Source organism: Microtus ochrogaster, chromosome 2 (genome assembly GCF_000317375.1).
Source record: "Microtus ochrogaster isolate Prairie Vole_2 chromosome 2, MicOch1.0, whole genome shotgun sequence".
NCBI lineage: Eukaryota > Metazoa > Chordata > Mammalia > Rodentia > Cricetidae > Microtus > Microtus ochrogaster.
The window spans coordinates 11,198,084-11,219,366 of NC_022010.1; positions in this window are offsets into that span (position 1 = coordinate 11,198,084).

The window sequence follows — 21,283 nt, forward strand, 5'->3', positions numbered from 1 at the left end:
CCTTGAGTTTTAGTAATGTTTCTTTTAGGTACGTGGGTGCTTTTATATTAGGGGCATAGATATTCAGGATTGAGACTTCATCCTGATGAATTGTTACTGTTATGAGTATAAAATATCCCTCTACATCTCTTCTGATTGATTTTAGTTTGAAGTCAACTTTGTTAGAAATTAGTATGGCCACACCTGCTTGTTTCTTAGGTCCTTTTGCTTGATAACCTTTTCTGAGCCCTTTACTCTGAGTAGGTGCCTGTCTTTGTGGTTGAGGTGTGTTTCTTGCAAATAGTAGAATGTTGGATCCTGTTTTCGTATCCAATCTCTTAGCCTGTGCCTTTTCATAGGTGAGTTGAGTCCATTGACATTAAGTGATATAAATGACCAGTGGTTGTTAACTCCAGTCATTTTTTCTTTTTTTGGTAGTAGAATTTGTGTGTTTTCCTTCTTCGAGTTGTGCTGGTGAAGGGGCTCTAGATGTCTGAGTTATTGTGGGCATTATTAGACTCCTTGGTTTCTGATTTTTCCTTCTATTACTTTCTGTAAGGCTGGATTTGTGGCTATGTATTGTTTAAATTTGTTCTTATCCTTGAAAATTTTGTTTTCTCTATTTATAGTGAACGAAAGCTTGGCTGGGTATAGTAGTCTAGGCTTGCATCCATGGTCTCTTAGTTTCTGCAGTACATCTATCCAGGACCTTCTGACTTTCATGTTTTCCATAGCGAAGTCAGGTGTAAGTCTGATAGGTTTACCTTTATAAGTAACTTGACCTTTTTCCTTTGCAGCTCTTAATATTCTTTCTTTATTCTGTACATTTTGTGTTTTGATTATTATATTGTGAGGGGATTTTTTTTATCCAGTCTATTCGGTGTTCTGTATGCTTCTTGAACCTTCATAGGTATATCTTTCTTTAGGTTGGGAAAGTTTTCTTCTATAATTTTATTAAATATATTTTCTGGACTGTTGAGCTGCACTTATCCTTTTTCTACTCCTATTATTCTTAGGTTTGGTCTTTTTATTGTGTCCCAGATTTCCTGAATGTTTTGTGATGAGAGTTTGTTGGATTTGCTGTTTTCTTTGATCAGTGTGTTTATTTTCTCTATGGTATCTTCAGAATCTGAGATTCTTTCTTCTATCTCTTGTATTTGGTTGGTTATGCTTGTTTCTGTAGTCTCTATTTGTTTACCTAGATTTTCCATGTCCAGCCGGCCCTCTGTTTATGTTTTCTTCCTTTCCTCCGTTTCAGTTTTCAAGTCTTTAACTGTTTCCATTATGTTTGATTGTTTCTCCTTGGTTTTCTGGGATATCATTCACAGATTTACTCAATTCTTCAAACTTTCTGTTATTTTTCTCATCCATTTTTTAAGGGAGTTTTTCACCTCCTGTTTAAGGGCCTCTATCACTTTCATAAAGTCAATTTTTTCTACTTCTTCTTGATTAAGGTGTTCATGTCCTCCTGTTGTGAGGTTGCTGGTTTCTGGTGATTTCATGTTATTTTTCAGATTGTTGGGTGAATTCTTGCATTGGCACCTGCCCATCTCTTCCTCTGAATGCTCCCCTATGGATCTTTTTTTTTTTTTTACAGGATCAGGTCTCCTTGCCCACTGGTGTACCTTCCCAGTGATGGCTCTCCTGGTGCCGAGATCAGATCTCCATGCTGTTCAGGTAGCTCGTAAACAAAGGGCCTACCTTGCTTGCTGCAGGCAGGCTATTGAGACAAAGGAACTACTGCCTGCCCGGTTGCCCTCACAACTCGGTCCCAGTGCCCAAACAGGCTGAGCTGGGTGATGTTATGTGCCCGAAGAGGGGAGGGAGGCAGAATGGGGGGTGGGGGGGGGGTTCTGGATCTTGATTTTGTTGTTGTTGTTGTTGTTTTCTTTTGTTTTGTTTTTCAAGATGGGGTTTCTCTGTGGCTTTGGAGCCTGTCCTGGAACTAGCTCTGTAGACCAGGCTGGTCTCAAACTCACAGAGATCCACCTGTCTCTGCCTCCCAAGTGCTGGGATTAGTCAATGATCTCTTTACTCCACCCCCAGTACTAGGGTTACAGGAATGCACACCATTGCTTGGTTTTCAATTAGGATTCTGGCAATCCTAACTCAGGTTTTCATGCTTGCAGAGGAAGTGTTCTTTCCCACTGAGCCATCTTCCAATCCCCCATTCATTAAAAAGTAGTTCATGTGACCAAGAACTCATCTCTGCATGGTGCAATTGTGACTGAGGCAATTCTACAAAGGACTACAGGAAGCCCCGGCAATGAAAAAAGTTCATCACAAAGCTTTCATCTTTTTTTTTTCTTAGTTTTTCGAGACAGGGTTTCTCTGTAGCTTTGGAGCCTGTCCTGGCACTAGCTCTTGTAGACCAGGCTGGTCTCGAACTCACAGAGATCCGCCTGCCTCTGCCTCCCGAGCCCTAGGGTTAAGAAGCTGCAAATGGCCACAGCATGGTTGATTTGGTTCTGAAAGTCAGTATGCCTATAGAGTTGGGAAGAAGCCCAAAGCAACAAGAATGAGAATAAGTGGAATGTGGGAGACTAAGATATTTGACACACTTTCACCCACAGCAATGCAGGCATGCTCCATGATAGAACAATTTCTAAAAAAAAAAAAAAATGCCTTATGAATCCTAGAGGAAAGAAATGCAAAAAACATAGAGAACTACATCATCAAAGGGGTGGAAAATGTTACCAGTCTGATGTGGTAACTCTGATGTTGTTTCCCCTTTACTGAATGGAGTCAGAATAGTGACATCTGCTCCACTGCCCTCCTCCAAACCAAAGCAGACTTTCTAGTGTAAATCATTGCAAAGGGAGCCCTGTCCTGTCCATCTGGTTCACAGACAGGTCAACAGGGATCATGGACCATACCTGTCACTGGATGGAAGTTTCCCTCCCCAGCTAGAATGGATGAGATTACACCATCTATTGTCAGGCAGCAAAATACTGAACCAAAGGGAGAGACTACTGCTGTCCTGTGAGTTTAAAGTAAATTTGCCTGTTCATTTGTGTCCTCCTTATCTATTACTGTATCTGAGTAACTAGCTAATCCAAGAAACACCAAGTATTATGTTTGTACAGTGTATTCAAAGCCCCCAGATAATTAATATCCATTTGTGTTTATAAGTCTGTCTGCTTCAACACATAAGCTTTGTTGGAATATTACTTCAAGGGTGATATTGTTTTGCTGTTTTGATTGCTATTCATTTTGGAAAACTGATAAGTAGCAAACAAGCAGACCCCACAGATGCCACTGAGAAGCCCAAGTCAATCCCAGTCTGTTTAGCTGAGTGCTTTTATGATTGCATCCTCCTTGATTCAAATCACAGCTGATTACGTAAACTTACATGCAAAGCGAACGCTTGATTTCTACCATGTCGGATGGCACAAACCATCTCTCCACCGTAGCCCTTGACAATTTCCCTCTGATTAGAAGAGATCAGAGTCTTTCCAAAAAGACAGTTGCATCGGGTACACAAGAGAATAAAATGATGTATCCCAGAGTGTCCCAGACATAGCTGCCAGGTAGAAATTTCATATTTCAGCTCAGTGCTTGATCTGTAGAACTGGGAGATTTGAAATTGGGTTAAGCATTGTCTCTGGTAAAAAGTAAATGGAAAGGTTGAGTGAGTGATGTTTTTTTGTCAGAGAGAAACACAACGATGCTGCCTTGTGGTACAGAATCTCAAGGTATAAATCATCAGTAAAATTAATACCAGGGAAAGCTCTGTTGAGTGAAGGCAAAGACAATATGGGACACCCTCTTAATTAGGTTTTCTAGTGCTGTGAAGAGACACCATGACCATGGAAACTCTTTGAAAGAAAACATTTAATTGGGGTAACTTACAGTTTCAGAGATTCAGTCCATGATTATCATGGTGGGAATCATGGTGTTGTGCAGGCAGACATGGTGCTGGAGTAGTAGCTATGTCTTGCAGACAACAGGAAGAAGACTGAAACACTGGGCAGTATCCTGAGCATAGGAAATCTCAAAGTCCATCCCCACAATGATAAACTTACTCCACAAGGCCATATTTACTCCGACAAAGCCATACCTTTTAATAGTGCCATTCCCTTTGGGGGCAACTTTCTTTCAAACCACTACAGACATTATCTCGGAATTTCAGATTCCACCTTTGCCTGTGTTTTCCCTCCTGCATATATATCCAATCCCATGCTGAAAGGTGTACATGAAAAAAAAAACATGCCTGTTCCATCCAGTTAGAAGTTACTCAGTTCACAGAAGCTTCTAGAAGTTTCTCTCTTGGAGAGTCTTGTCCATCAAGCCCCTGGAAGGCCCATGTAGGTTATAGCTTTGACTGGTGGAGTCAATGTAGTTCAGGTGTGTTCCTATCTGGAAGGACACTTTGTTAGTCCAGCATCTGCTCTTCTGTTGAAGTGATAGCATGGAACCCATTGCTTTGGGGCTGGGTAGATGTCTCAGTAAAGTGTCTGCAATCAATCATGGTGACCTGAGTTCAAGTCCTTAGCACCCATGTAAAGGCAGGGCATGATGTCACTTACATGTAATTCCAGTGCCAGGGAAGTGGGGACAAGAGTGTCTCTGGGGTTAATTGTTCATTTAGTCTATGTGAACGGGTGAGTTCCAGGGTCAGAAAGAATTCATCTGCTCCCCCTCAGCCCAAATGTTCTCTCCTCCAATGCTTAAATGCTCCCGGTAGAACAAGTCATATCCCAGGAAATCAGACTAACTCCACATCTTTTCTTTTTGTATCATTGTTCCCATAAGCACCCTATGGGAACACATTCCCCTTAATCTCTTCAGAAGTCATTCTGATACCACAGATGCATTGCACATCTCTACAGGAAATCTGTGTGATTGGGTGCTTTTGTGCTTTCAGATAACATTGGCCAGGAAGTGTGCAACCCTATCACACATGTCCAGACTTTACACATTACACACATTACAACAGGACACTGCAATCAACAAAAGGTTACTTTGAAGAACCATATAAAATAAATCACATAACAGATATGCTGGCATGGGTAGAAGAAGGCCTAGGAGTCCTCAACCCTAGACAAGAGCTACAGAGAACAAAGGAATGTTGAGAGTAAGAGAAACAGTCTTCCTCAGGGAAGAACATACCAAGTGGTTATCCAACGCTAAATGGTTCATCCCTGAAAACATAGACAAAAGTAACATCAAACAGACAGAGCATGTTATATTTAGTGATGGATGTGCATATATGTGTAAATATATGTGTATAACAAAAAATAAAGAAAAAAGATGCTATATATTTGAAGAAGAGCAAGGAGAGGTACATGGGGGGATTTGGAAGGAGGGTAGGGAAGGAAAAATGATATAAGCATATTATAATCTTAAAAAAATAAAAGAAATATTTTTTAGTTTCGTTGTGGTCCAGCCTTGATATTAAAAATAATTTGGAGGCTAAGAGATGGCTCAGTAGTCAGTAGTCAACTGGTTGCTCTTGCAGAGGACCAGGGTTTGATTTCTTTCTTTTTTTTTTTTTTTTTTTACGTCAAACATGATTTATTGACATGTTTTATTGACATCTTTTTTTTTTGGTTTTTCTTTTTTTTGAGATTTCTTTTTTCTTTTTTTCTTTTTTTTTTAATTTATTTATTTATTGAGGATTTCTGCCTCCTCCCCGCCACTGCCTCCCATTTCCCTCCCCCTCCCCCGATCAAGTCCCTCTCCCTCATCAGCTTGAAGAGCCATCAGGGTTCCCTGACCTGTGGGAAGTCCAAGGACCACCCACCTCCATCCAGGTTTAGTAAGTTGAGCATCCAAACTGCCCAGGCCCCCCCAAAGCCAGCACGTGCAGTAGGATCAAAAACCCATTGCCATTGTTCTTGAGTACTCAGTAGTCCTCATTGTCTGCTATGTTCAGCAAGTCCGGTTTTATCCCATGCTTTTTCAGACTCAGGCCAGCTGTCCTTGGTGAATTCCCGAAAGAACATCCCCATTGTCTCAGAGTGTGGGTGTACCCCTCGCGGTCCTGAGTTCCTTGCTCGTGCTCCCCCTCCTTCTGCTCCTGATTTGGACCTTGAGATTTCTCACAACTGTCTGTAACTCCAGTTTCAGAGGATTCAGTGCCTTCTTCTGGCCTCCATTGGCAATGCAAGTGCATGATGCACATACTCACATACAGACACACAGTCACGTAAATAACATTTTAAAAAATAAATTAGGAGGCAGGATTAGTAAAATTACACAACAGAATTCACAATGGGATGTAACCAAGCCAGTCCCACTTCAAGATCAAGAAAATCAAGCCAGTCAAATTTTAGCTGAGGTCTCTTCTAAGTCCAGCCAGTCTGTATCAGTTTTATTCTGGAGGCTCCAGTGGGATAAAATTAAGAACTACCCCCCAAATGACAAAACTATGTTTTAACTTATTATATTTTAATACTCTATGCTTCCTAAAAACTTGATAACAAATTAAATATATGCTTACTGTGCATGAAATTAATTCAAAGTATGTACTAAAAAAAAATGAAGAGCTTTATTAATGTCCTTCCACAGCCTGGTTTATGGGAGGGAGGTCTGTGATCCTTGGGTTTGAGGGAAAGGATCTAGTAGGCCTTTTAGTTGCTGTTGTTACTGAGACCTGAATTGGATTATTTCACACCTGCCTTATTGCACACAACTGACTCACAGGCAGGATAGAGAGACAAGGGAAATAATAGGACACAGGAAAGAAAGGAAACATTCTCTCTCTCTCTCTCTCTCTCTCTCTCTCTCTCTCTCTCTCTCTCTCTCTCTCTCGTCTGATTTTTGAAACCCTTCAGCAGCTGAGAATCAAGAATTCTAACACAGTTAGTAACAGTTATTTCAGGTCATCTTCTCCTCCCAGCTGGACATCTACAATTTTCTGTGAAACTCACCAGAAACCCCCTTCATAATAAAGGATACATGCCAAAGCCCTCATGCAACCCTAGTGACCGGTCGTTTACTTTAAAGGGATTATAATCCCATTTGAGACATCTCAGGAGCCTCCTCATAATCTAGGTAATTTACAAAGGGGGTGTTTCTTAGCCACCCTTTGAGATGTTATTGGATAACTACAAAAATGGTATCTATGGCTAATGCTGAGACATTTGGTTGGGACTCTCCCTTGAGAAGGCCACACCTATGCTCTTCCCCTGATTGCCTTTCTTCCTATTTTTAATGGGTCTCTACTCCATCCTGGCTCATTCTGAAATTCTTTTTGAGGAATTGGTCAAGAATTCGGATTTTCCTGAGTTGATGTCCCCAAGAGATTATGTGACATTGTGGAACTGTGCCTCTGACCTTGCTACCCTGGACACCCTGAGAATCTTTAAGTGTACCACAGGATAACTAGAAAATAAATTTTGTTTGATTCTAACACATCATTTCAAACTTAGGAGATTCTCAAGCAGGGCTGTCTTTTATCTGGGGACTCAAAGGATCTGCCATGCTGTGAGTCCTTCCCATGGGCAGCTTTTTTTCCCCCTGAGGAAACAGAAGTCTATGACCACCTCCCTACCTGCCCAGAGCTGTGTTTCAAATTGTTTCATACTGTTTCTCCTTCCTGCTGACTGGTGGCTAGCATCAGGTCCATTCACCCTCACACTGAAGCTGTTTGTTCAAACAGAAAAAGAAAAAAAAAATGGAAAGAAAAATGAGTTTTGCTCACACATCTCTATTGAACTTACATTTAAAACAATAAAAAGTGGTGAAAAGAATTGCTCATTTGAAGAGAGAATTCTAATAATCGTTACCTTTCATCTAACATATTGATAATCATTTTGATCCGGGTAACCTAACTGCAGTCTATCTCAGTCTGGATGTGTGGGTCTCCCTTCTTGCTCTTCAATAATTTCATAACTCTCATGAAAATGAGTTCTTTTACTCAATGACAAATCATAGATGCAAATGTGGTTTTGAGAGCCATGGGGAAGGGAAAGGGGAAAAGAGATGAAAACACATCTGTTTTTCTCATAAGATGAAGATTTCCATTTGGAAGTTCCATTAAAAATTAAAATAAACATAAAGCGTTGTATAATTATACTCTCCAGCATTGTCTAGGACCTCATCATTTGTCAGGCCTTGTCCCAGGAATGCTCAGACACCATCTCATCCAATGCTCACTGCAAACAGGAAAGGTGGGGATTATAATTCCAGTGCTCAGATTAGAAAGTGGAGCCTCAAGAATATGCCTGTGAGGGCAGGGGAGGCAGATCAGCAATTAAGAGCACTCGCTGCTCTTGCAGATGAGCCGATGACTGGAGCTAAGATCTCAGCACCCACTTCAAGTGGCTCACAACCACCTGTAACTCTAGCTCTAGGGAATCTGATGCCCTCTTCTTGCCTCTGTGGGAAATGAAGCCATGTGCAATCCTATATATTGACTGTGGTTTTAATAATAAACTCTATTATTTGTCAAAATTCTCTTCATTTATTTAGGAATATTGGCTTATTCACTCCTTTTGATATCCCCAATCCAATTTGGTCCTTACCTGAACTCTGGGACATCCCTGGAGACACATCTTTCTGACAGTTCTGCCACCCTTGTGCGTCTCATCCTGCAATGCATAAATCAGCTTCTAGAGAATTGATTTTTTTTGGTGTCTTGCTTTGAGTATTCCAACATTGAAAACTGAAGCCAACATAATTTCTAATTGTTTTGTAGTAGAAATAAAGATTCACAACTTTGAAATGAAAATTTCTTCTGCGCAGGAAAGTGGTAGAGAAGAAATGGAAGAAGCACAAAGCAGTGGCTTAACCCTGCTGTCCTCTGGGCACCTTGAAATGTCATGTTCCCCTTTATTATCCTCGGGTGAACCTGGCTACAGAAAATTATCAGGGAAGTATTTCTTAGAGGGAGCAGCATGCTGGTGAGGGCATGTCTGAGTCTGTTAGAGAATAAAGTTTGTCTTTTCTTTGATGAGCCCCTTTATGGTGGCCACTGAGGTGTGGTGGAGAGGCTGTGATGAAGGCAAAGGAGCTGTGGGGGAAAGGGGATGACAGACCAATGGGTTCTGAAGCACAGGTGCCTTTTATCATGGCGCCGTGGGTTGTCCTGGTGTAAAGGTGTGAACAGGCATGTCCTTAGCACTTGGCCTTTGGATGTTCAGTCAGTTTTCTCACCTCACCCCAGAGTCTTTAAGCCACATTCACCGCTGTCCTTAAGTGTGTGTGTGTGTGTGTGTGTGTGTGTGTGTGTGTGTGTGTGTGTGGCTGAGCCCCATGTACTTCAGTCTTTCAGAGATTACCACAGACCTGCCACTCTTGCAGTTTTCCAACCTAAATATAACCAAGTCCACCACTACTAAGCTTCCAGTGTCAGAGACCATTGGTGTGTTCTGCATACAGCTGGAGACTGACCTTGGGTTTGTGCTTTTCTTTTATTTTGAATATCACCAATCTTTTTCAGAAGCCTTTTTGGAATTTAATGTAATAATCACAGATGTTCTCTCCTTGACACGCATATCGTATTATATTCTGCTTGTTTTCTCTAATGGGGCAGTAAACAGGGATACGACCACACCACCCTGCACACATGTCTAATATGGTAATAAAGTGTTTAGGTGTATGATGAGCTGGCTGAAGGCATTTTCTCTCTTTATATTCCTCCACACAGCGGCATAACTTTATGAAGATACACAACTGTTTTCTCACACAGAAACACAAGCCCCTCCGTGTCCCTCCCAAATTACAGCATCTGCTTGATCCCAGAGAGAAACCCTTTTTCTGGAATGGAAGTTGCTATTCTAAGTAAAATTATATTTAGTTACCTTATTAGAAATGCAAGTTTTTTTTTCCCTTAGGCTGTGGGACTCCACATTAGATACAAAGGGAAGGTGCATAATTAGCGGACAAAGGGAAAACGGAGGCCACAAACAATTAAATCCAGCAAACTCCAGGACATAACTTAGAGTCAATGTAGAAACGAATTGTTGAAATTAGAGATAAAAATGAATGTAGTCATCAGTCTGGATAGAGGTAGCTGCGGTGTAGAGGAAGGAGGAAAGGTACAGTGAATCTCCTTTATGGACAGTCTTCTCTCGCTGTATCCTGGCGGCACACATATGAGCAGGCACTGTCCTGGGTGCTGAAGACAATGTAGGAAACAGTTGACAGAAGTCCAGAGTCTTCATCAGAATAGCAGAAGCAAGTACTGCAGTACCTTAAATGAAGTAGGGTGGGTGTTAGGTCAGAAGGATGCAGCATCTCCCGGGAAAGAAGCCTGATTGTTCAGGGATTAGAGTGACAGGATTATTCCCTATGAGATCAAAACAGACCCAGAGGTGACTTTTATGTCCTAAATCACCCGAATTTTCTCTATTATACAATAAATCAGAATCTACAGTCTTCTTCTGTTTTTAGTATTTGTCACTAACCAGTGAAGTTTCATATCCAGCGACATACTTTTGACACTTCCAACACCATTAAAAGTACATACTTCCCAACTGGAATTACAATGCTAACAAAACAGGAGACGAAAGGGGTGTTTTCATGTGATTCTGCCCTCTCGTTGCCTGTCTGTCAGTCATAGTTTAACAAACTCATGGCAACATCACTGTGAGATTTCATTCCCTTCCCTGCCACTTTTGATAGCTCCTTTACCACCTTGACGATGGTAATTCGTGCCTCAAGGTTTGCAAAGCAAAACGTTCCTCATGGAATCCTCCAGGTGTGTGTATTGGATGGTGGCATTTTGTAAGACTAGGGATTGTTCAAACAGAGAACAATTCTCTTCTCTTCCGCGAGGGAGCAAAGCTCTGATTTCTGTCCTCTGCATTTATTTCAAATAAAGAAGTATCAAATTGAGGGCTGGAGAGATGGTCTGGTGATTAAGAGAACTAAATGCTCTTCTAGAGGACCCAGGTTCAAATCCTGGCATGTCTCATAGCCACCTGTAACTATAAAAGTCTGGCCTCCATGGGCAGCAGCCATGCCTGTGGTACACAGACACAAGTACAGCAAAATACCCATACACATAAAGTATCATTTTTTTTTGTAAAAAGAATTTCCAGGTTGCTTGTCATTTACTAATGTCCCAAAGAACATACCACTCATTGGCAAAATGCTGGCTACTTATGTTAGCAGTTAGAGTAGCTGGGTCTGTTTCTGTGGTGTTTAAATGTCAGTTTGCATCTTGATCTGCAATCATTAACAAACTTTCTGCTACTGGGACATGATGCCTGAGGAAATGACAGGGACTGATTTTTGGCTGATAGATTTGGAGCCATTGTGGGCATGTGGCTCCATTATTTCTGAGCTGTGGTGAAGAGCATAGTGAAGGGAGGCATGGGGGAGCTATTGACATCATGGCAACGAGAAGCAGAAAGGGGGAGAAAAAGCAAAAAGGATGAGAAGGGGGAGAAAATATACCTTTCAAGAGTCCCTAAGGAACACTCCCTCCAACATGGCCCTGTTTCTTAATGTTTGCACACCACACACACACACACACACACACACACACACACACACACACACCTCCCTGCAGTACCAGGACTAAACCTTCAACATATGAGGCTTTGTGGGATATTTCGGATGCAAGTGCTAGCGTTCACCAGATCACAGTTTCACTGTATAGTTGTGTGGCCCAGCTCTGTGTGCTTCTCTGCAGCACGATTTTTTAGGTTGCTAGCACTAGCACTGTTTTTAACCATCCAGGCACCCAGTAGCAGATGCTTTGTACCATTGTAAGGGATTTAGCAGTTTGGTGATTGTTGGATATGTTGGTGGAGTGCATAGAGAGACATTGTATTTCCTCCTTTAGGGAATGTCTAGAGGACTCACAATGGGTAAAAGGCACTTGCCACCAAGTGTGGCAAGTTGAGTTTGATCCCTGGCACCCATGTGGCAGAAGGAGAGATCTAACTCTCTTAAACAGTAGTATGATCTTCGCGCATGCACCATGGCACACAATGGTGCCATGTATTCCACATATGTACCCATCCCCCAAATAAATAAATACTTTTAAAAATTAAAGGGTTAAACAATCTTCAAAAACTAAACAACAGCCACCCATCATCTGTATCCTAGTGACAACTACCACTATATCCCATTGTGTGGCTCCTCGAAGTGATGGTCCTTTAAGGGTACATCATTAGAGAAACAAGACCTGATTCTGTCTAGTATATAAGGACTGCCTGCTATTAAGAGACCTAAGACAAAGCCCCTCTATCATGTCCTCTCTCTTCTTCAATTTTGCATGTGTAAGCAACTGTGCTAGGTGCCCTGAGTTTAAAGCTGCTATAAACAGACATAAAAACAGGATGATGATCCACAGATGTGAATTCTTTCACTTCACCTACTGGCTATCCTGCTGGGACATGGTAATTACTTTTGGAATTCAGGTGTTCTGTTTGTTGGCAAGTAGAATTTATGGATAATATGTTGACAAAATAATCCAACGTTTACAAAGTTAGCTCACAAATCTGATGTGGTTTCACAAGAACTGGCTGTTTTGATTTAATAAAAATATTGTGAACCGTCATTAGCCTATGGCAGATCATCAACTAAATTCAGTAAAGATGCAATGATGGCTCTGAAGTAGGTGAAGACCTTCACCAAAGTCACTAGTCAATGCTCATAAAAACCAAGTTCATATAGAGTCCATATGACTCTGCCCCAATCAGAGTTCAAGGTGAACTTGATTCTGCTGAGACCATCAGAGACAGAGGATCCTCCTGTCTGCTCTCAAACTTGTTTTTGACCCATAAGCACACTGAATGTAGACAACACATATCCAGTTTTAGTAACTCAGACCTGGGGGTCTCTATTCAGTCAGAATGTCCTGGAAGCCAGAGGCTTGCTATCAAGTCAACCCAAGCCTCCCTCTCTCCTCCAAAATGTCCTCCAATTCTTCACCTACCTCTGGCTTAGTCAGCTGTAAGGAGTGTTGATCAGGCAAGGGCTGGACCGCTGGACCTCTCTAAGGACCTGGAGACCATCGTGACAAGAATTAGCATTATTGTGAACTACGAACCGGAAGTGAACCTGACTTCCCATTTCTCAAATCCTTCTGCATTTTCTTAGTCTTACAATCTCTTTTTAAAGTTCATTCTTTTCTACATGCCTGTTTTCTAGATCTGCATTAACTGTTCAGACTGTAAATTAAGACAATTCTGCACATGTTTATCTAGGCGACGTCACTCATTATGTTCCAAAAGCTAATTATATCCCTGAAGACAGTGATTTACAGAGACTTTGAAACAAACAAAGGAACTCCTAAGGTGGATTTCCGTGAAACCTGATACAGAATGTCTGAATCTATGCCACTTAAATATATGCTAAATAGAAGAAAGTCGAATTTCTTTGAAGGCAAGTAGCTTTTATCTCTTGACTTTATTTGAAAGCTTTACGGAAAATAACACATCTAACGTGGGCCTGGTTAAAACCTCATTAAATCGAAACCAAGGACATTATTGACTAAACATTCTTCTGTCAAGAGGAGAGAGGAAACACCAGATCAAATGGCTATTTATTCTTTTGCTCTTAAATTTTTTTTTTGCCTCTTATTACCAGCCTTTTCCAGTTATTCACAAGGACAAAATTTCTGCAAAAATTTTGGCAAGTGCCTTCCCAAAGCTTCTCCCTTTATGTAATTGTTTTTGAAGAGTATTCATAAGCAGAGACCCTCTCCAGTTCTCTCAGACAGTGACCAGACCTTGCAAGAAATAGATCCTCAGAGCTCAGCTCATGACTGGGACTCTCTGAGACCCACTCCAACAAAACCCTCACTATGGGACCTCCAGATACCTCTGTGTACGTGCACATGTGGGCATAATGTAAATCCCTTTCATTTGTGTGCCCATGTGTTAGTGCAAGGGCATTTTTAAGTGGATAATTGATGCTTTACAACAGTCTACTACTGAATCTTGCATGAAGTGAAGTTCCCAGTAAAACACCAAACCCGTGTTAAAGATCCTTCAAGGTGGCTGGTCAGTTAGGACTTCCATGATTGTGGAGAATGCGAATGTTACAGGTCCAGGACCAAATTATCTTGGGCTAATTTTAGCTTTTAACAGTCATTTGTTGCCCCCTCTGCACTTAACCTAACATCCTTATGATGATCAAGTGAATGATTTGAAATATGTTAACAGATCACTAACCCCAAAGATAAGAATGGCATCGTGAAGCTTCTGAAGTAACAGCGATGTCTCCATTCTGCTGAAATCCACCTACCTCATTTCCTTAACATTATACTTGAAAAAACAAACTTCCATTTATGATTTTCTTTTATTCGGTAACTATTAAAAGTTTATAAAACCATTTCTACATTGGAACATGTTATTTGGGACAATCATGGGATGTATATTTGGCTCAAGAATGAACTACCTTGCAAGCTGGAGGTGTTTTGGGTGTCACTCTACCTCACTTTCCCCGTGGTTATGTTTTGGATCTCCAATCAGGCAGAGTGGTTTGAAGACTATGTTGTCCAGTGCAAGAAGGATCTGTGGCCACCAGAGAAGGAGGCTGAGTGCCAGGAGCTAGAAGAATTCAAACAGAAGATCTGGAAGCAGAGGGAAGAGAGACTTCTTCAAGCTGCTCAGCAGAACTCCTAAGACCTTCAAGTATTCAAGTCCCGACCCCTCCACCGAGGAAGTAACACACACTCAATTCTTAAAAAAAAAAAAAATCAACTACCTTTTATCTCCTCCTACATGAGAGCTGGGTTTTGCATCAACATCAGCCTACCCATGTATTTAATTTGGTCAGAAGAATTTCCAAGAATGTGAATGAGCATGAACTCCTCCAGCGAAGCACAAATGCACCATGTCCTCTCCTCTTGTGTCTGACCTACTTCACTCTTCTCATCCTTTGTCCAGACTGCGGATGCTGCTGTTGGCTCTCCTGAGTTTAAATTTTGATCTCTTTACCAGACTGGGAGTTTTGTAAGCAAAAAAGAATGGTTGCTTTTTTTCTGATCCCAGGATCAAACATGAAAAATTAGACTACAGTTGGTGTTTAGCATGTTTAAATAAACAGACAACCCAGAGAAAGCAAATAGGTCCATTTATTCAGAGCTTGGAATAGCAAAGTGAGTCACCAGTACACTTGTTACGTGCATGCGAGTAACAGAGATTGACAGACAGGAAGGGAAGTTTGAAAGACTGGCCTAGAACATCAGGACTTCAGGTGCCCTGTGTTGCAGTCTGTTGGTGCAGCTTTGGCCGAGCTAACTAAAAGCAAAACATTCCACGTTAAATTCTCATCCCTGTTTAGCTGACAAAAAGCAACATAGGAGAGGAAGGATGTACTTGGCATACAGTTCTATCATTTTTTTGTGAAGTAAAAGCAGGAACTCCAAGTAGCTAGTCACATCACATCCATAGTCAAGTAAAGCATTTACTTATATTATTATACTATTGATAAACTCAGGAGTCAAATATCAGGGTAAAAATCTGATTGATCAGATTTTTCTCCAGTGGTGGATAAGCAACCCATGACTTTCCCTCTCACCCCTTCTTCAATCCAAAAGAGCCCATGAATCTTTCCAAGCTACTTCCTACTACTTTCTGTGCCTCTCTATATGCCTCCTGGGTCCTCCAAAACCTCTATGGCTAATTCTGTTTGGCTAGTTGCTAACTCCTCTCCCTCATTCAAGGTCAAACTTTATTAAAAGTCTTAGATTGTCAGTGTGAACAAATATCCCACAACAGTCAAGAACAGAGAAATGAGTGCACCCATGCTGCCTGCTTGCTCATGCTTAGCTGGCTTTCTTCACTCTTACACAGTTAAAGCCCCAGTCTAGGTAATGATGCCACCCACATTCAGGATGGGACTTCCCACCTCAATTAATAATCAAGGCAAACACCCATAGGCATACCCACAGGCCAACCTGACCCAGACTGTTCATCCCTCTATTATCTTCTCCAGCACTTCTCAGTTGTGCAAGTTGATATTTAAAACTAACCAGCACAGGTCCAAGAAAGTGAGGGTTGAGCTGTGGTCACAGATGTCACAGCTGAGGCTCTCACAGGCAATCTTACATGAATAATAGCTCATTGACTAAGTACAGCACATCCTGGAGATTGTCTAGTATCCTCCTTTGTATTAGCTTTGATTCTGAGGACACATATTCTAAATGTATTGTTCAGGGTTCTCTTAAAAAAAACAGAATCAGTAGACAAATATATATTTAAAGGGTAATTATTAGATTGGTCCATCTGTGGTCCAGGTAGTCTAACTATGCCTCACTCCAGAAAGGCTGGGAATCCCATAACTGTTCAGGTCACAAGGCTGTATGTCTCTCCAGTCTCACTCTGTTACTGGAGATTTAGAGGATTCCTAGAGAGCTTCTGGTCCTCAGTCTATGCTAGAATCCTAAAGAAGTTGGATTTATGCTGGTTGCAGTAACAGGGTAGATGAACTTGCCAGTAAGAGTGAAGGTGAGCTGGCAGAAAAAAATAAAAAGTTTCCTTCTCCCATACAGATTGCAGTCAGAAAGTGTGACCCAGGGTTAGGGTGGGTCTTCCTGCTTCAAATAATCTGATTAAGAAAATGCTTTCCTGTGGTGGGACAATGGTTTTACCCTGTAAAGATTTGTTTCTTGTACTTGTTTAATAAAATGCTGAATGGCCAGTAGCCAGGCAGGAAGTATAAATGGCATGACCAGGCAGGAAGTAGAGGTGGGGTGCTGAGAACAGAAGAATTCTGGGAAGAGGAAAGGTTAGTCTACAATCGTCACCCAGATGCAGAGGAAGCAAGATGTGACTGCCTCGCTGAAAAAGGTACCAAGCCACATGGCTAACACAGACAAGAATTATGGGCTAATATAAGTTATAAGAGTTAATAAGAAGCCTGAGCTAACAGTCTAATCTGTTTATAATTAATGCAGGCCTCTGTACATTTATTTGGGACCAACAGATGTGGGACCTGGTGGGACAGGAACCTCAATCAACACTTTCCAGGAGTGTGCAGCCATTTAGGTTTTAGCTGACTCCAGATGTCGTCAAGTTGACAACCAAGATTAGCCGTCACACTCAGTATCCCATGGACATTTCATACCCACACCTCAACAGGTGGGAGTTTTGTCTCCTCTCACAAATATACGTTATAAAAAGTACAAAGGGAAAGAGGCAGAGTGAGTTCCATTAACTTGTGTTTTCTAGGCCAGGGAATGTCTTTCAAGAGTGTCCCTGTGGGGTCTCTGCATTCAATTGATGTTCAAATGGATAACTTTAGGTTTGCTTAGAAATCTTCCATAGAAATCCAGTGAGAAGAACAGGGCTGTCCCCTTGCATATTGATCTTCCCTGAATGGCCCCAGCTACCATGGATTCCTTAATATGCTTATTTAAGAGACCTATTATAGAGATCCTAGACTGTGTTGGTTGAGCAGGAGCAGAGGGTAATAGGAAGCTCTACCTAAGATATCAATGTCATTGAGGGATCCAGGGCTTGGATACCAGTCACAACATGCTGACTATGAATGTGAACTCCTCTGGTCTAACTTGGATGAGGGTATCGCAAGATGAAAACCCTGCCCTGCTCTGCATGCTGCCTATAGCAGGATAAAGAGACTGGTGTCTTCAACTCCCTGTTCAGATAGCTGGACACTCAGGGTCTCATATTTCAGCCACTCCACTTGTTCCTTCAAACCTGCTGAACCATTGATAAAACTGTCAGGGTTGACAGGTGGCAAATATCTCAAGACAGTCTCCAAAGAATCCCACAGTAAGAATGAGAGACAGGAACAAGAGCTAGGACACAGGAGTCTCTGAGGTCATCAGTACATGACCATGTACATCTTCCCCCACTTTTTTGGAACACTGAGCACATTTTTCCAGCATGACCAGCTCCAAAGTCCAGCTATTTCCCATTATGTCTTCTACTGACCCAAACTTGAACTCAGTTTCACCTGAATATAGGAAATGTCCACTGCCAGCAGCAAAGAGGAGACTTACCTTACCCTGGATCCCTAGGTGGAGAGGAAATATTCTAAATGCAGAGTCATGATCCTGCCTTCAGGGCCTTTTTCTTTGCTTGCAAAAGCAGTATTTGGTTTAAGCAAAAAGGGTAGGGGTTAAGATTGAAGATGAGTCCCAAAGAGGCAGTGTGTAAGGCTTGAGCCCTGTGCCTATTGAAAGAATGGAACCAGGGATAAGAAACCCATCCAAGTACCTCCTGAAAGGTGGGGCTCTTGCACCCCAGAGAAGGCCCTGAGACACTCCTCTTTCAAAAATGAGAGCTCTTAAAGACAGAATATCACCATACCTACCTGAATACATATGATTTCCTTTGATCTTAGAGATCGTTTTTGGTCACTGTGGAAGGGGAAATGGTCAAAACTTGGATCTGAAGTCTTATGTGAGTATTTCACCAGTTGCTGAAAAATTAAGAGGAAAGGATTTGGGAGGGGAGATGGAGCGAAGCAAAAGGAAGGAAGGAAGAAGTGACCCAGTTAGCTTTCTGTTGCTGAGATAAAACACAGGTCAAAAGCAATGTGGAGAGGAAAGGGTTTATTTCAGTTTACAGCTCACAGTCTGTCACTCAGTGGATGTCTAAATCCATCACTAAAGCAGGAAGTCAAGGCAGGAACCTGGAGGCAGGAGCTGAAGCAGAGGCCATAGAGGAATGCTGCTTCCTGACTTGCTCAGCCTTCTTTTCTATAAACCCCTGTATCACCTGCTCAGAGATGCCACCACCCACAGTGGTCTGGGCCTTCTCACATCAATCATCTCTAAAGAAAATGATTCACTGAACAATCTGATGAAGGTAATTCATCAACTGATGTTCCCTCTTCCTAGATGGTCATGACTTGTGTTAAGTTGGCAAAAAAGCCCCACAAACAAACTAAAAACCCTCACAGGTAGGGAGAAAATGAAGAAGGAAGGGAAGAAGAGAGGAAGGAAGATGACATTGAGTCTACAACATCACATTCTCTATTCAACTGGAGGAAACGGGTTTGTAACAGCTAATGATAAGCAGAACAATGAACATCCAGGCACTTTAAGTTCACAATATCTTACTACTGAAACGTATCCATTCTTTGAAACAAGACCCTGCTGATGTGGGAGTGATTTCTTTCTGATCTGTTGCTTTCATTGGTTAATTAATAAAGAAACTGCCTAGGCCCATTTGATAGGCCAACCCATAGATGGGTGGAGTAAACAGAACAGAATGCTGGGAGAAAGAAAGCTGAGTGAAGGAGTCGCCATGATTCTACCATTCCAGGCAGACGCAGGTTAAGATCATTCCTGGTAAGCCAGCTCGTGGGCTACACAGTTTATTAGAAATGGGTTAGGTCAATATGTAAGAGCTAGCTAATAAGAAACTGAAACTAATGGGCCAGGCAGTGTTTAAAAGAATACAGTTTCCATGTGATTATTTCGGGTAAAGCTAGCCGTGCGGGCAGCCGGGTGCCGGGGACGCAGCCTCGCCGCTTCTATTACAACACCCTGCCTATTGCTTCCACTCAGACAATCCCAGGAAACTTAGAACAGCATACTTTGAACTGCACAGAAGAGACAAAAATGTGGCCGGTTCGTCAGACCATGCCTGGCAAGCCTATTTGTGCAGTAAGGGTTGTTCCGCCAGCTTACATCCCAGATAACGTAATAACAACACCTGCGCATTGACGCTAGATGGAGATGCACTTGTGCAATTAGATTCATCAGCTTCAGATCCACATTCTAATAACACCTGTCTAGCAGAAATGTGCTTATCTTCCAAATCTCATTCTTTAAACCAGCTTCATTTAGGTACACACTCTTCAAAAAAATTCATCACAGTTGTGGTAATAGTAAAATTAAAAAAAATCATCGCAGTTGTCATAATATTAAAATTAAATATGCAAAATAAGTACTTTTATACAAAGCATTGCAGAAAGCCCTCACATCTGGTCTGCTCCTAACCGTGAATGCAAAACAGCACTTTATAATTTCACCAGGAGAATAAGCAGAAGAGATTTAAATTCGTGGACAGCTATTCTACATGGCACACCTTCTAGCTCTGATTTCGCGCACTGAAACTGCTTAATTTCCTAGCGCAGAGTATGGCTTCTAATGTAAACTGCCTTTCTCCATACAACTGTAAGTCTAGCCACATAAGTGTTTTTAATAGTTGGATGCAAAGCATGTTGGGAATGCTTCATCAGTCTCAAGGAAGGGGAGAAGAAACTTCACCTTCATGAAGTCACCTGCTCAAAGAAATAAAAATAAAATTGGATTTTTGCCCATGATGCTGGTGGATGACCCCATCTATGGGTTCATCTGGGCAGCACTAACTGGACTTAGAGGGTAATAAGAAAAGAAAAGGTACAAAGGTTGGAGGGAGGTTGGAGTTACAGTGGGAACTGGAGTGAAGGAAGAGGGATGGATATGGCCAAGAGACATTTTATAGACTTGTGAAATTATATATAATATGGATAAATATATATAGTTCTGTGGATTTTTGATTGAAAGTCAATAAATTTCATTAATTGTAAATTAAAGTTTTTCAGACAAATTCTATCTTACTTTTTTAACCCTAAGTTTTTTGTGTTTAATTTTTTAAAAAATTAAAAACTTATTACTTTATTTTATGTGTATGGGTGTTTTGTCTACATGTGTATCTGTGTACCATATGCCTGCAGAACCTAGAGGGGCCAGGAAAGGGTATTAGATTCCCCTAGAACTAGAGTTATAGATGGTTATGAACCACCATATGGGTTTTTGGAATTGAATCTAGTCCTCTGCAAGAGCAGCCAGTGCCCTTAAAGCTAGACCTTCTATCCATCCTTCTGTGTTTAATTTAAATTAGTTGATTTATTAAGTTATTTTTTCTCATCATTGTGGCAAAGCACCTGGCAAGAGCAGTTGAAGGGAGTCGAGGGTGATTTTGGCTCACAGCTTCAGAGGAATTTCTGCTCCTCATGGTTGGGGAAGCACGGAGGCTGAGTGGCTCAGCTACACTTGTGTGATCCAGAGGCAGCTCAAGAAGTCTTGTAGGTCAATGGAAAGGTCAATGGATCTTGGATCAGAACAGAAAGTTCCTCTAACCTTCAAGAGCTGCTCCATAGCTATACACTTCTATTATCACAACAGAGTACAGATTACCCAACCTCCTGACATAGCAAACACATGAGCCTTTAGGAAAAAGTCATTCAAACCACATTAGTGACCAGCACACTTGAGACTGTGCAGTTTCAAGCAGGCCTTCAGATTTCATACACATATCCTTTATTCAATGTGCTCCCCTTTGGCCCAAATTCTTGTTGAGAAACAAGAAACCCATCTCAGAAACCATGGCTTCCAAATGGCTGCAAATCCAGGAGTTTGAGTTTTCTATGTAAGATTATTTTAAGTAAGCTTTTCTTTTCTTTATTTTTTTATTTTTATTTTTTTATATTATAT